This window comes from Crocodylus porosus, unplaced genomic scaffold (assembly GCF_001723895.1).
Source record: "Crocodylus porosus isolate Cpor-Errol unplaced genomic scaffold, CroPor_comp1, whole genome shotgun sequence".
NCBI classification, from domain to species: domain Eukaryota; kingdom Metazoa; phylum Chordata; order Crocodylia; family Crocodylidae; genus Crocodylus; species Crocodylus porosus.
Genome location: NW_017728918.1, coordinates 52,785,756 through 52,803,167, shown reverse-complemented (window position 1 = coordinate 52,803,167; position 17,412 = coordinate 52,785,756). Strand labels below are relative to the sequence as shown.

At 42.1% G+C, this 17,412-nt stretch overlaps 1 long non-coding RNA gene across 1 annotated transcript; it reads left to right on the top strand.

Annotated features, from left to right (window-relative positions):
* The first annotated feature begins 1,135 nt into the window (after nt 1–1,135).
* LOC109312219 lies at nt 1,136–16,256 on the top strand. The gene is made up of 3 exons (XR_002101750.1): nt 1,136–1,147; nt 8,851–8,854; nt 16,101–16,256. It is a non-coding gene; the product is annotated as an uncharacterized LOC109312219 (long non-coding RNA).
* Nucleotides 16,257–17,412: the final 1,156 nt, after the last annotated feature.

Below are 17,412 nucleotides of genomic sequence, written 5' to 3'. Positions count from 1 at the left end.
AACTTAGTAGGGGTCATAAGAGCCCTGTATTCATTCCTTCCCAAGGCAGGGTGTCGGACTAGATGATCTGCTCAGGTGCCCTCTGACCCTACTTCTATGAAACTATGAAACTATGACGAGTCCAAGTCCTTGGTTGAAGAGAAGGTAGGGCTGATAGCTGCCTATCCAGGCTGGAAATGGGGTCTTTGTCCAGCAGGTGTTGTCCAGAGGGAGGCAGGGCCTCTGGGTGGATAGGTGGTGTGGCATGGTGCTTATCCAGATGGAGAGGGCATCCCCAGGAGTCAGTCTTCCCTACCCCTTTTTATGGGGCAGACTACCTATGATTTCCTATTGAGAGGGCAGGTCTAGGCAGGTGTTCTTACTGAGCATATGCAGCCTGGCACAATGGTGGGTTGCCTCATCTTTTGTTTCTTGAAAGCTGAGGGTGGTTCCAATGGCTGGGTCATTGGTCCAGGTATTGGTGTTTGTAGTTCAGTCATTCAAAGGGAGCTATTTTTAGAGCTACTGTCACTATCTCTCAAGCACCCTCATTCATCCCCATTCATTCAGGAACCAAGTTACATAGGATGAGTAGGTATGAGTCATAGGTTACACAACCATGGAAACTTGACATGACTTAGGCCTAAATCATATAGTATCAGTAAAACAGTAATATAGAACAGTAAGCATCAATATAAACATAATAATACTTATCTATAGGGAATAGAGAGGGAGAGAAAAAAAGTCAGAAATGGTTGGGGGTGGGGAGAGAATGCATTAAAAAAAAGGAAGAAAAACTGGGGGTTTTGCTGCACCCTAACGACACTTTCCCTACTATTACTGTTCTCTCTGCCACTGCCAGGTTCAGTTCTGGCTTGTATGGAGTCTTTTGGGCTTTATGTGTCCCATGAGTTGCCCTTCAGCTAGATCTGTCTCTGGACAACAGAGACAATCAAGTTTGACATCCCTGATTTAAACCACATTTTCCCAGTCTACTTATTATAATGTCATGTAGGACTAAAGTCAATATAAAATTTTCTCTATTCACCTAGTTACTGTGCCAAACAAGGAGAATTGATTGGTATGATACAATTTGTTATTGACATATCTGTCTTTATCATTTTAAAATAAATGCTGAAGAAGAGCATACAAGAAGCAATTTGAATTTGTGGCCAAGTGTTGGTGGTACTTGTGACAAAAGAAGCAAAGTGTCTAAGTTCTAGCCACAGTTCTTGTCAGGGAAACTTTTGGGAGGCAGGGGGGTGCTCAGTGGAAGCAAGCTTTGCTATAAACAGTTTTATAAGTAGGATACATTTACACCATTTTTACCCCAGGGGCTGATGGCTGTCTAGGACTGTCAGCAGACTACAGTGACTGCTCTCTGACATAATGTTTTATTGTGTGGGTAGAGATCTCTGTAAATCATGGAGAAAGTACCCATTGGGTGAAGGGGTCCCTTTGCCTGGGCTGTTTGTTACCGATTGCTGGGGGAGCTAATACTGTGGTTTTAAATATGCCATGGTTTTTGCCTCCTCATTGCTGATTGGCAGGGGGGCCCTGGTGGCCCCACCACTTGCAGCTGATCAGTGGGGAGGCAAAAAACATGGCATATTTTAAAACAGCAGTTTTTGCTTCCCTGGCAATCAGTAGCAAATGACCTGGCTGGGGAAGCTGGAGGTCGGGGAGCAAGTGGCAAAATGAAAAAAAATAAATAAAGGAGCCGCTGCAGGGGGTACTTCCTCCACAATTTGCAGAATTCCCTGTGTATGGGGTGAGTGTTGCCCCCAGGTAAATACTATGGTTTTATAACTGTTTGTTGCAAGTAAGGCTCAGAAGAATGAGTGAGGCTCTGAGAGAGCTAGGAGGGAAAAACATAAATAAATACATAAAAGCTTTCCCAGGGAGGGCAGAGTAAAAGTCCCAGGGAGGACAGAGTAAAGTCTGAGTATTAATGGAGGGAACTATAGTGGCATAATAAAGACTGTTTTGAAGCAGTCTGCTATGCTTTTGGGGACATTAATACTCTGATACTCCTTCTCTAAAAAAAGAAAACACCCCTGTTTCTGAGAGGTGACCAAAACAAACAAAAAAAAAAGAGCTCTCTCATGTGGGGTGCTACAGATCACCAGAGAAGCCAGTGACTGAGAACTTAGGAGAAGGCGACTGAATGAGGCTGTATCTTAGAATCACAGAATCATAGTACCTCGGGGAGTTCTAAGGCAGAGCTTTCCCCTTCCCCTTGAAAGAGGCATTCATCTTCTATGACAATACTGATCTGAGAAGGAGGGACCCTTGGCCCTTGATTTAATGAATAACTACATAATACAAAATGGATACACAACGTTGGGATACTCTTTCCAGTCTTTTCCACTCAGACAATGCCTGTCCAGTGTTCCAGTTTCAGAAAAAGTAGTGGAAGATAGCCTCAGCCCTGCCTAGCTCAGGGCCTGGTGGTAAGACAAGTTTGCTAGGGAGTAGGAATTGAGACTGTAATGATAGAAAAGGCTAAGGAAAGTCTAAAATCTGGATCTCTCCCATTCTGGGAAAATGCCCTAATCCTAACATTACTAGGCTAAAAGCTAGGTGTGTCTCTTCTCTTCTGTAAGGGCCTTGTTTAGGTGGTAATTTTGGGCAGCTTCTGAAGCTCTTGACACCTGGATTGTCTGCACATTAACATCTGAAACTGGTTTTAAGTACTCATTTTTGCAGCAATAAAATAATATGTTACTCCAGATTATCTCTGATCCATACTACCCATCTCACGTTACAATAAGGTATAGCCACTCTCAGCTACAACTTAGTGTAAACACTGTGCTTAGCCCTTTCCCCTGCTGCCCTGGATCAGGCCCACTGCCCTCGCCCACCCCAGCACCCCAGATCCCTGCTCACTGTTCTCCCCCTGCACTTATGTGTAGCTGCCTGCACTGTCTGTCCTGGGGGACCAGGAAGAGAAGGGGTAACTTCCTTTCTTGGCTGCTGCTGCTCTCTGAGTGGGCTCATCCCACAGAAGAGCAGCAGAGCTTCAGGGGTGGCTGGGCAGGTAGATTAACCATTCCCTGCCTGCTTCCCTGGGACAGACAGGCAGCTACAAGTAGGCAGGGGTGGGCAGCAGGTATTGGGTGGGGGACTACAGCAGGGTTGAATGTTGAGGGAAGCCTAGAATGGGAAGTGAATTATTACCTTTTAATCCTCCAGGCCCCTAACTGGCTTGAAATGTGGCTGCTCCAAATGTGAGCTAGCACTAATATTGATCATTTGTGCAGTTCACAGCATAAAACAGCAGTTTTCAAAGTTTTTGAAATGAGCCCCCTTTGAGTTACAATTTTGTTTGTGGCTCCCTGCCACTCCTACCCCCATCACCCTAGAGGAGCAGTGCAGTCAAACACAGGGCTCATCCTAGTAGCCACAGTATTGCCAACTACACCATATAAAAAATTATGAGACAAACTCTTAAAAATCAAGAGATATGGAATGTAAATCATGAGATGCTATTTTTGAAGTGTGTGTGGAGGTGAGGGGTTATTTTTGAAGGTGGGGGGGCTGTGGCTGTGGGTGTGGGGTGTGTGAAGCCTGGAGACTGGCGTCCCCTTCACACTCTGGCAGGATGTGGTGTTCTGGGAGTCAGGAGTGAGGGGCAGTGGCAGGACTAGGTGGACTGTTACTTGGGAGTAAGGGGCAGAGACACAGAGACAGACACACACCACCCAGCAGGTAAGTGGAGGGGAAAGGGCTGGGACAGAGTGAAGGTGTGAGGGAAGGGCTGGCCACTGCAGGATGAGGCTCTCTGCAACCTGCTCAGTGCTGCCTTTGCCCCAGGAACCATGCAACACCAGTGTGCCTTCTGCTGTCTCCTGGGTGGGCAGGGGACATGCAGCATGGCCAGTGTGTGGCTCCCAGGACTGCCTGGTAGGGGCAGGAGGCACATTGGTGTTGCATGGGTCCCAGGGCAAAGACAACAGGGCACAGAGAGCCCCAGGCCACAGTGGGCAGTCCGTTTGTGCCCCATGCACAAATCTGGGGGGCACATGACCCCCATCCCTCCCCCAGGAGTGCACACTGTGATGGGGAGCTGCACCCTTCCATGCTCTGGAAGAGTTGTGCTCAGCTTTATCATATGACCTGCCACATCCCCATTCATCACTAAGGTACAAATTCTTGACTTTTAAAAAGCTGACTTCAATAAACTAAGGACTTTAGTGAGTAATGCCCCACAGGATCATGGACCACAGGAAAAGAGTGTGGATGAAGAGTAGTCACAGTTCAAGGACACAATCCTCAATGCACAGAAAATGTCCATACCTGTATGCAAAAAAGCTGGCATGGGGGCCAGAAGGACATCTTGGCTCAATAGGGAAGTTGCAGATCTTCTGAAAAAGGAAAAGGAGGCTTATCAATGATGGAAGCTAGGAATAGGTCCAAAGGAGAACTATATAAGATTGGTCCACACCTGTAGGTGGAAGATTAGAAAAGCAAAGGCGGTGACCGAATTCAGGTTAGCAACCGAAGTCAAGGACAATAAGAAGTCCTTCTGTAGGTATATAGGTAACAGGAAGAAAACCAGTGGAAATGTGGGATCACTGCTCAATGCATCTGGACATCTGGTTACTGACACCAATGAGAAAACTGAACTCCTGAATGAGAACTTTGCATCTGTATTCCACCAGCTTAAGAGTGATAGCCTGATGAATGCAAATATACAATAGGGATGATCACATACCAACAGTCAATGTAGAGCTGGTGAAAGAACAGCTAGGGAAGCTGGATATATATAAGTCAGTAGGGCCAGATGAACCCCATCTGAGAGTGCTGAACAAACTGGCCAAAATCATCCTCTTTGAGAACAGTGAACCTCTTTGAGAATTTGGTGGTGCTCAGGAGAAATCCCAGAAGACTGGAAGAGGGCCAGTCTTCTGGGCATAATATTCAAGAAAAGGAGGAGACAGGACTCAGAGAACTACAGGCTGATCAGCCCAACCTCAATCCAAAGAAAAATCTTCAAAAAGATTCTCAAGGAGTCCATAGTTGCTGGATCACAAAAAGCAATCAAGACTGGATGCACACCTTGCTGGGGTAATTTGACCCCAGCAGCCTTTCCTGCCCAGAGCATGGGCAATGATCTCATGAGGCCCTTCTAACAGTAAACTGTGAATCTGCAAATTCCCAGGGCCCCATTAACCCAAGCCCCTGCCCCTCTCCCTTCTTCACCATGGGGGCCTTAATCTGTACACCCTGGCCCCTTCCCTCTCCCCAGAGACCCTTTCCCTCCACAGAGTTACCAGCTGTGTCCTTTCTACATGTACTGGAAGAAAAAAAATCTCAAGATTTGAGAGTTGTATCCTGAGATCATGGGTTAGAGTTAATCTGATTTGGAAATTGGGAGTCTTGCTATTGTTTTGTGAGAGTTGGCATTACTATAGCTGCTGTGGCTCTGCTTGGCTCAGCTCAGCTCAGCTCAGCTTGTTCCATCCACCACAGCTCCAGCACCTCTTGCCTTGATCCTGCTACAGTTCTATTCTGTGCTACCACCATGCCGGGTTCCTGGAGGAGCAGCAGCCTGCTGGCAGAGCCTGCGTGGGGCTCCCCACTCCAACATACCTCTGTGAGACTGCAGTCATGCTCGCTCCTTGCAAACTTCTTGCCTGTGCTCCCCTGCACTGCACCCCCACCCCCATGTTCCTTGACACCCATCTGGGGGGTGACCTACACTTTGAAAACTGCTAGCACAAGATTTACAGAGCCCTAAGTGTATCTCTTCGAAGCATGCAGAAGTAGGGCAACATAGGGATATATAAGGAATTTAGATGTTCAAGAGATTTTGTCTTGTACAGATTTTCCAAAATTACACTGCATAAAACACTATGCAGACCAGCAACACTTTGGCTAGGGATAGACATTACACATAAACTGGTTTAAGTGATCAGAAAGTAGTTTAAACCTGTAACAGAACAGATGTTTGGTGCATATAAACCAGTTTTCAAATGGCCAAAACCAGTTTGAGATAAACCTGGTTGAATGCAGTATCAATCTTAACTGGGCCAGGAGATGAGGCACCTACATGACACTAAGGCCTACTGCCACTGGGGATGCCCACTGGCCACCAGGCTAAGCAGACGCCAGAAGAGACCACCAGTGAGATCATGCAGGACACCCACAAGCTGGACTCATCCCTGTTTGTCCTCCTCAGCAACTGACTGGAGCGCGAGTTCATCAGAGATGGTGGGGACTTTGACTCGCTCACAACACCACATGCTGCCTCGAGAAGCACATCAGCTGTACCTAGACACGAACCAAAGAGCATCAGGAGCTGGGAGTCTTTCTGAAACCAGGCCTGCATGCTGACCGTGTCACCATGACGTTCCACATGAGGACCTTCCTGGAGTGGTTCCTGAAGGATGCTATCCAAAACAAGTACACTGGTGACCTGAGGGCCAAATCAGACCAGGGAGAGGTCTTCAACATCACCTCAAAGTGGGACTCCAGCAACCACTTCATGCCCAGCGGGAGCTTCATGCACTTTGCACACTGGCGCTTCCTCCACCGTGCGTGCCTCAACCGCCTGCTTCTGAATGGGGCTGTCTGCTTTAGCTACCGGGACAAGAGGTGCTGATGGTGTGGCTACATGGAAGAGACCCTCCCCCATGTGCTGTGCAGCTGCAGGCCACACACCAGAGCCTGACAGCTCCGCCACAATGCTGTCCAGGACCGTCCGGTGAAGGCCACCTTGGCCGCAGCAGGGGAGATCTTCGCGAACCACTCTATCCCTAGCTGTGAGAGCCAGATGCACTGTGACATCGTGATCATGAGCAAAGAGGCCAAGAAGATCATGATTGTGGATGTGACCATCCCCTTTGAGATCCAGCACCAACCCTTCACCAATGCCCAGGTTTGCAAATGAGAGAAGTACATCCTGCTGGTCAACATCCTGAGGAGCCACGGCTACAATGTGACAGTCAATGCACTTGGGACCCCAGAAATGAGAGTGTCCTACATGCCTTCCATGTCTTCTGCCGCTCCAGTGGTAGAGGTATGGCCAGTCCTGGCAGTAGCCTTTGCTGAACCCCCCTCTGCACCTGATAGACTTCACTTTGAGAAGAATCTTCAGAAATGGACAATCCTGCTCCACCTGAAGAGGAGCCCTGAAATGAGACTCTATATGGGCTAAGACGCTTTCATCAACCTACTTCCTCCACCATTGTAGACTATTGTTTGGGTTTATGGGTTTCTTTCTCTGTCAGCAATGCAAACCCCCTCCTTCCCCTTCCCCCACCCTCCTTCCCCCACCCCCGGGCTTAGTTGACTAACATTGTATTTTCTGTAACCTAGTTGCATTCCCCAGTTCACCCCCATCCCTCTAATGTTATTCCCTCACTTGGGCAATTTATATTTCCCTACTGACTTTTCATCTTTTTGGATTCACAGTCATAAACATCTACTAATAAAATTCAGTTTTAACTGATCGAGCTCAAACTGGGTTATGCAATGTCTGTCCCAGACCCTTTCCTGGTTTAAGCTAAACCAGAGTCCCCCAGCACCCCAGCATGCTCTCTGGGCTCTCTCCTGCAGCTGAGCAGGGCTTATCCCACCCCTCTGCTAACTATCCAGCCAGAGCAGGATAGTTAGGTGTCTGGAAGGGATCAGGGAAAGTTTTTTCCCCCACTCCCTCCCTCCCCTGTCCCATTATCATGGACCTGCAGTACTTCACTCTGGCTGCTCCAGTGGTAGAGGTATGGCCAGCCCTGGCAGTAGCCTTTGCTGAACTGGCCAGAGAGGGGTTTAATTATAGACCAGTTTCTGATCTCTTACACTAGTAAAAATGTAATGTCTATACCTGGCCCTTGAGGTCAGGGCTTTTTGTCATATTTTCTGTTGGACCAAATGTACAGCTAGTAGTGTTGGATAAGCTTCTATGCATTCCACAACAACACTCCAACCCTACTACATTATTTTCCTTAGGATCAATATCAGGTTGACAGGCCTATAGTTACTCTTGTAATCCTGTTTACGCTTTTTAAATATTGGCACAAACATTAGTTTTCTTCCAGTCTTTTTGAACTTCCCCTTTTCCCACTGTTCCAAGATTTATTGAAAATCAACATTAATAGTACAGTGAGCATCTTAGCCAGCTGTTTTAAACTCTTGAATAAAATTATTTGAACATGCTGATTTAAAATTGTATAACTTAAGTAGCTGCTGTTTATCATCATCCTTAGTAATTGTGGAGTAGAAAGTACTTCATCATCACTATCATGTTACGACTATGCCTTCTGTCCCTTTCTTCCCCTAACAAATGGAACAGAGACATTTGTTGGATATTTTTGCCTGTTCTGCATTGTCAAAATTGAATCATAGAATAGTAGAGCTGTAAGAAACCCCAACAGGTAATCTATTCTAGCCCCCTGCTCAAGGAAAGGTCATTCTGTAGCATGGCACCCCTGCTACTAGCATAGGGGTGGGTGCAGTTCCACAGGAAGTCCAGCTGCAAAGCAATAAGCCTTTTGATAGAACAGCTAGGTAGAAGATGTTGATTTTAAGGAAGCAGGCCTGCTAATCAGGGAACAAGAAAAATCCCTGAGCCTAGCCCTGAAGATTGGAGGTCTGATGACTGGAAAAGGGAGGAGAAAGGGCTATATAAGCCTGACCCAGAGCCAGAGGCTCAGAGTGGTCCTGCTCCTGTAGGAAGCAGCTGCTGAATATCTCACATAAATATATCGCCAATGTAAACATAAACAACTCTAACACAAAGCCACTTATCTACAGAATATATTCCTACTATAGTAAGTGGCTTTGTGTTAGAGCTGTTTATGTTCTGACTGGAGATTTGGGGAGCCAAGGTGGCATGGATGGGCAATGCATCACCCTGGTGGGCTAAAGTTAAGTGGTTTAGGGGCTGAAACCAAGGTAGTCATGCAAGGTTGTAGGAACCATGGTCTGAAGCTGGGACAGGTGATCCAATGAGTGACTAGAGAAGGGGTTGAAGCCCAGAAGGATCTGGGGCATGGTGGGATGTATGGGGGAGCTGAGACAGGGCTAAGGGTCCAGTGAAGGTCTTGTACCCAAGAAAAAGCCCTGTATGGGTCAGGAACCTGCTTGGTTATTTCTGGCCAGAAATTGGAAGATAACTTTGATATAAATATTCCTTGTATCTAGATAGATGAAACCTCTTCTTCCCAGATACCTGACAAATGACCCCCAAAAGCACATATTACTTCTGGTGCCTATGACTTGGAGGTCAGCAATACCCGCTCCTCTTTTTGAATGTGTACATAGTCCCTAGGTCCTGAAATTATACAGTTCCATTCCAGTAGAAAGCTTCTTAAGAAAATAGACTCAGCTTTTCCTAGTACATCATATTACTAATAATTTATTTTGTCTGTCTTCATAATTACTCTCATACAAACATTCCTACAGAAATGCCTCACTGTGATCCTTAGCCTATATATTTGAGGATGATATAATTTGCCAATTCAGAAAGAGCAAGTGTGATCTTCTTGTTCAGGAATTTGAATAAATCTAAGGAGATCAGAGGTTAATTCCTTCTCCTATCAGATTATCAACATGGTATTGAATAATTTGTCTGGTTTCTGTATGATCCAGTTCTCTTGTAAAGAAAAATAGGGATAATATGTCTCACTCAGAAGTTGGTTTGGAGAATTAATTACTATTTAGAAAATGCTCTTGTATTTGTGATGGGACCCATGGAACAGTGAAGGCAAAATTTTGAATGTCCTTGGACATAGATTTATTTTCAGGAAACTTCCCAACTATAATGTGATAAAATATATTTGTGAAAACAATACTATAACAGCAATTGTCCCCTTAACACAAATAATAGTTCAATATATTACAGAGCTGTGGGAGTGTGTGTGCATATAAATTTATATATACATTTAATATATAAAAATATGGAGAACAACCCCTCTTCCAGTCACTATTAAAGACTTTTCAAGCATTTCTATTGTTTAGAAAAATGCCTTTGCTTTCTGACAATGCAGGTTCATCTTGCAGCAATAAAAATGATCATACATGTCCTCAGCAAAAATTGATAAAAAATGTATAAAACATTAGACCATGAACTTCAATATATGGTTTAGGGCTTTGTTTTGCTTTTTTTTGCTGGCTCTGCCTGGTTATTGCAGAGCTATGTCATCTATTTGTGGTGTTCTCTGCATCTGTAAAATGGTATTAATGATCTCCTTTGCAAAGATATTCAAAAATTTCTGACAAAAAGGCTATACAAAACTAAGGTGGCATAATTTTGTATTTCCTGGGTAAACTCTGATATAAAATGAGACAGCTGCCCAACTGCTGTTTAGAAATATACATATATTCTCAGATAAATAATTAAGTACTTACACCCATGTATTAAGAACTTACAGTAACATTTAATTTTTTATTAAATACAGTAAATAGCCTTGTGTTAAAAGTAGTGGGATGCTGGTCTATGTTTGCCTATTGAGGTCCATTTTGGAACAAACAGCAGGACAAAGCATGTAACCTGAGGGTTTAGGTGCTGATTATACTTACAAAAAGTGTCAAGATGAAATCCCTAGTCCTACCCTGATTTACAGATGCACAGTTTAAGGATTATGTATTTAATGTGTATTATGTATTACTTTTAGCATCCTGAGATACAATAACATTTTCTCCACTGCTTTTCCATTCTTAGTGGAAGGAATTTACCTATAACTAAAATTACCATGAAAAAGATTTTAAATGCAAGCCAAGTTCACATCATCTCTGCCTGGAATGACCATTATTAAGAGAACCGTTTCCTAAATTTTTTGTGGGAGTTAAAGCTTCTTCAGGAATGAGAGCCCTATAGAAAAGAACTACTGATTGCTGCTGATTGGTTTGTGAACCAAGTAAGACCCTGCTGAGATTAAACTAGTGTGGATGAAGCCTGTAGGAGAAACTGTTACTGCAAGATCACTATCTGGCCTGTGCAAATGGAAGTACAGGTTTCAGTTATGATAGGCTTGCCTCTTCTCAGGCAAATAACTTTTTTTTAAAGAAAGAGGTTATTGAGAGAAGCTTGTAGTAAATAACTATAGACATTAATTCAGCCATTATCCCACAAGCACTTATACACATGAAAAACTTTATGCACAAGATTACTGTAATTCAATTCAGTGATATTGCACATATGCAAAATATTTGCCATTCTATAGTTCCTAGAAGAGTCTGGTGGTTTCTGAAGATATAGGTGTGCTTTGGGGTTTGAAGCATGAAGAAACTGATACTACAGAAGGAAGGAAAACACCACATCTCCTGGCAAATTAATAAAAATCAAAGGATCAAGGTACCACTACTTTACATGTCTAAATAGCAGCTACCTAGCCAGGTAAGTATTATTTTCTAATGCTTCCACTCAATTCTGGTTTCCATTTTACTGTCTAGCAAAATTAAGTCATACCCACACCACTACCATCTGTGCACGTCCCTCCATAAATATTGAGGCAAGACCTCCCATGTTTTAAATCAATAACTAGAAAATAATAAGTTGGAGACCAGGATCCTCAGCGCTTCTCCCACCAAAGGGAATTAAACATTTTTCTCTGTATAGTGCTCTAAACCACTATGTTAGGTATTATCAACTGTCCTCTGCAGTCCTTCCCTTGATGCCTACTGATTTTATCTTGCAATTAATAGTAATTAGATAAAATGGATGTAGAGCAGCCTTCTTTGGGAGCAAGAGCCTAGCTTCTAGCATACTTCCCATCCTTGGGTGCATCAGTCTTTATTGAACCAACATCCTCTGGCTTTATCCTTTTCTCCTGGTCACTCATTCCATTTGTTTTGCTGTCCAGGAGGTCCAGCTTCAAGAAGAGGGGACTGGACAGTACCTAACTTATGGTTCAGTAGTTAGAATACTATGCTGAAGCATATTCACACATCTGTGGGAGAGGGGGCTTAGAACCCGGATTTCCTGCTTCCTCAGAGTGTTCTAGTTTGGGAGGTCCTGCTTCATATTTAATTTTATAAAATGTTTAGTGTCTCATAACTTGATTGCTTTTTGTGATCCAGCAACTATGAAATATAAAGTTAGTACAAATATTGTTTTTAGTACCCACAACATTCAAATGTTAAGAACTTGTTCTTTTGACAGAGAAGGTCACTCGTTTGATCCACGCTAATGGCCATGCTTTTTGTATTCATTGAAGTCAGTGGAGTAGTTCTCAACATGTTTTTTAGAGTCAAGGCACCACTCCATAACTTTTCTGAATTTAGGCAGTACCCCAAGTTTAAAAACGTATTTCACTCATGTTTTGAATAATAAAAATTAATGGAGAAAGTATTTGATTTCAAAGGACTACGAAAAAACTGCAACCGGTAAGAATGTTTTCATTACTGTGAAAATTCTGGGCTCATCTTGTAAATCATATGTTGGTGTTCATAAACCCAAGAGTTTTAATACTGAATGGCACTCTATGACATCCTTAAAAAGATGTTGCAGCAACTCAGTTGAGCATAACTGACTTAAGCTTGCTCCCCTACACAAGGGTGGGAAACAACTTGGTCAGCAGAACATTTTTATTTATTTATTTAATTTAGAATGCCTGGTTTAAGACTAGAGAAAAGACTGAGAAGATAAAGCACATGCTTTAACTGAATCTGTATCACTAGATATAACAGACAAAAGTTGGAGCATAGACATGTTCATTAAAAGCAATGTGAAAGACACTGGGAGCATCTGCATGTGCACAGTTACTGGCAGTAACTTAGGTTACTGCACAGTATGGATGTACAGCTACACGTGCATGCACGTACTGCGCAATAACTATGCCAACTTACACCAACTTGTGTATAAATTTGCTACCTGAATAATGCAGGTAGCAGATGTATGCCCACCTAGTTACTGAGTAGTAAGGCACATGTAGACACCTTACTGTGCAGTAACACTGTGTGTGTGGACTAACTTGGGAGTACATTACTCCCAAGTCATAGCACACACAGTGTTACTGAACTGTAATGCTTACACGTGTAGATGCTGATCTAAAAAACACTTACAACACAGTAAGCTACCGCGCAGTAAATGCATGTGTAGACATGCCCACTGGGAATGTCTACACTTGCTTTTATGTGCTCCTAAACTTCATATGCATTAAGGCAATTTAGGCATACTTCCACATGTGCTAATGTACTTTTTAATGAGGGTGTGTGGACCAAATGAAGTTAGCCCCAAGTCAATGGACACATACAGTGTTAATGCACATTAGCACATTTACATGGTTGCTAATATGATTTAACTATTTGTGCATAAATGAGATAACTGCTTTATGCAGGTATCGAATTTAGACTTGAAAAGGCTTAAATCACCATTTTTAAGGCACTTTAAGGGCATGCACATGTAGACTTGTACCCTTCATGAACCTTAAATTGGGATAATGCGCATGTGTAGACATGCTTACTGAGTTAAGAAACTGATTTGAACTTAAGGTACAAAAGACTTGGAACTTAAAAGATTGCTCAATCTTAATATAACCATCAATGTAGCATTCTTTATGAAGTGCAGCACACATGAATGAACTGTGTTAAGTCTACTACAACCTGATTTGATCCTGGAATCCTTTTTTAGGGGACCTCCCCCCCGCTGAAACAGTAAGATATGAACATTACTTTTCTAATACACACTTTTTTAAAGCAATCTTTTCCGTGGGTAGAATCCACTACTGAGAAAGTTTTAAATAAAATTCTCCACAGATTTCAAAATGCTTCAAGAATCCTAACTGAGGAAAAAGGCATGCAGTTTTTCATAAATCAGAGTTCAACTCTATGCTTTAAACTCCCCCGGCAGCTCTGAACATAGGATTGCAGGTACTATGGACAGAAGTGCAAGCTAAATTACAAATATAGTAATTATGAATTACAAATACACATAACGTAACTTCCTGTGGGGAACAAAATAGTGATTCCACTAACTTTTCATGAATTAATTTATTCAGTGTATTTGGCATTCAGTACTAAAATAAAGGTCAAGCCATGCCCTGAAGTGCCTGAATTCAATTGAATATGGTCCTTGAAAAATGTATTTAATCAAACTTTTCAAGGTTTTGTCTTTATACATGGTTATTTATTTCTGGTCCTTGATCCACTACTTACACTATACTCTTGACCCAATTCTCTAAGATGTTCAGGTAAATGCTTAGTGTTAAGTCAATAAGTAGTCTGAATGAAGCCAAAGGACTTCATTCAGGACCTTGCTGTTTTCTTTTATGTTGCTCCTTACACACAGTTCATCTACAAAGCCTCTACCAACTTTTTAAAAACTCCTTCTGAAGAGTTATTACTTACATCTCTGTCTCATGCATGTTTTATGCTGAGGTGTATCAGTTATATATTTGACTTATAAAAACAAGTTAATGGCTCAAGGTTTTTGAAGAGCTCTTTTATTCTCCCTCCTATTTTAAGCTTCAAGTCAGCTACTCATACACCTTTCTTGAAACTTTTAATCCCCTCTTTTCTCTTGTCTATTTGTAAAAGAAGTAAACATGACAGGTTAAAAAGCAACAGATAAGGTTAAGATGAGGTCACAGCACAAACTGGTATTATGCAGTATGGTGTTGTGGGTTCAGTTCACTGAGTCGGGAAACAATTTGACAAAATTGTTTATTTATTCCTGCTAAATAGCACACAGACATGAAACTCTTTCTTAGCTCTGTCTCTAACTCTGCCTATCTGTCTCTACATATAACGGTAATATACTAGAGGGGAGTTGAGCGACAGCCTGGCCTTTAGATTACTAGAACAATTATACAATCCTCACAGGGTTATTTTGGCAGGTTTTGAGTATCACAGAGAGTTGATCTTGGTTGCTTTCTAGAGTTCCAATTAGCAGAAGTAATATTATTGAGAAAGGAAAGGGGGTTATTTATTGAAAGAAAAAATAAACTTAAAAATGAAAGAAATCAGTATAATCACCAGATGTTCCCTAAAGGTGCTCAGCCACTCAGGTGCATTTAGGGGAAGAATTAGAAAGGTGGACAGCATGGTGTGGGAAAGAAGCAAATAATCAAGATTAGAAAGAAGGATAGGCATCACAGCAGACATGGTATATGTATCAGAAAGGAAAGGAGGGAGGAAAGAAAGATGATAGGAACAGAACCAAGAGATTAACTGTGTGGGGAGTATTAAAGCAGTGAGTGACACCGTGAACAGCAGTGGTCAGAAAGTGGGAATCCAGAGGCATAGAGATCAGAAAAAAAATATTTAAAAAAAGTCTCTTAGAGGTTTAGTACAGACAAAAGAGGAAATATATCTTATGAGAAATCAGAGTACCATATATTGGATTAAATGTTGGCTAGAACATTCAAAACCAGATTTTTAGAATAATATATTCCAGAATTATAGGAAGACAGACTATAAAATTATTTATTAAATGTATAAAATATTTATAAAAATATTTAGCAGAGGTAAAGTTTCTCTCATGTTCATCTCAATCTATATAGAATGCTTACAGCTTGAATAAATATGATTATAATATGAAGAAATTCTGATTTTATACACGCAAACACAGACATACAAACACACGATCAGAATTTCTGCATATTATAATCAGTACTTATATATAATAGTTTTCCAATGTTATAATACTCTATACTATTCCAGGATGTGAATCTGGAAAAGGGAAAAAGAAAAATCCAGAAAATACTAATATTAGTGAGCTACATTATAGATCTTTCATTTTCTTTTAACCTGTTACCCTCTATTCTTTTGCTCAGTGTAGTTCTTTATGTATGAGTGCTCTGTTAGGATGCTGTTTGTGCTGCTGTTGCAGACTGTGTGCTCCATTGGAGACCTCGATGTTACACAGAGAATGAATTTTGGTGGAAAAAGTTCAGCCAGGTTTATTACATAAAAAATCACCAACTCATTAACACACCTATCCAAAGGGTTTTGAGATGGTAGCCCTGGATGCTTGTGGTAAGATACAGGTACACTTTTGTACAGATTTCGCAAAGTTCCAAAAGTTTTCAGTGTACAGATACTCAGGGTTTTTCTTTCAGTGTTAAAATAGCTGTTGCAAGAAAAAAATAACCTAGGGAAAAACATTCTGTGACTTTTCTCCAAAGAGAATAGAGTCCTCCAACATCCCTGTTAGGGTGACAATATTTAGATCTTAGGGAGAACTGGATTTGCAGATGAATACAAGGCATGACCTGTGGTCTAGCAAAGCTGCTGATCGCAAGGTAGAATGATAGCTAAGCCGGCCATTTGCTTATGCTAAGTAACCATTTTAACTGTGTCAACCATTTTCTGAGGAAATAGCAGCAAGTGAATCTGTGTGAGTGTGTGTGCAGTGAATGAGGTGACATTTTAGGAATGTGGAATGCGGTACAACGTGAGACAGAAAAAAAGATTGGAATGTAAAAAACAACACGTAATTGATAACAGAATCCACGATGAACATATGGAAAAACGTGAATGGTGATTGGTGAAGAAGCCTCCAGAAGCTTCCAGGTTTTGGTCAAAATCTGCCCATTGATCAAAGAAAAGGAGTCAAGGTCTGTTGCATGAGCTTGTACAAGATGTCATGTAAATGAATTACATCCACAGGCAATTCCAGGCTAATGAAACAAACAGTAAACAGAAGCAGAGCTTGAAATGGGAGAAGATATGTGTGGAACAAGGAGGAGTGAGGGTAGAATAACTGTTAATAAACATGAACCAAAGTGTATAAACATGGGAAAAAAATATTTTTCAGTGCTACTCCCTGTGTTCATAGACTGGGTGTTTGTGAGGGAGCTCGCCCAAAGCTGTCTCCATTCTGAATAAAGCTGTTGTGAGCAACGTGTGCTCATGTTTGCTCCCTGCTTGCTCTGGGTAATGAGTACCAGGATCCATGAGAAATTGGAGCATTGACTCCCTAGTCATTGGGCGCCATATGGAGTCAGGGTCTAACAATCCCTACCTCCCCGTGGGAGACAGTGTATCACTCACTAGACACTGCTGCTTCAGTCTATTCCCGTCACATTTTCCACATTGTTCTTCAAGGAAACACAGGCTGATTGTTGGATTTCTGAGTCAGCCAATCAGGGCTCCCCTATGCATTACTGCCATCTGTCACCAGGCAGACTAAGGTGGACTTCAGAGCACACTGAGATGTGTATGGAGGACCCCTTCCCTGGCTGCACAGTGTCAGCACTTCAGGCTTTTCACTTTTCAGGGCCTCAGCATTAAAATGTCTGTGCACATGACTCTTGGTAAGTTTTTCTACTAGGAGATCAAACCTGAGAGAATTCTCCCAGATTATCTGTCTATATGAAGCCATTGATAGTAATTAACCCGCGTTTTACCTACATAGAACTTTATCAAGTATGTATTGATTCCTTCATTTACAGTTTGCATTACATTTTCCCTGTAAATTTTCAAATCTGTAGAATGTAAATTTAATATAAACAAACCCAGTTAAGAAACTATGGCTTGAGACAGGAT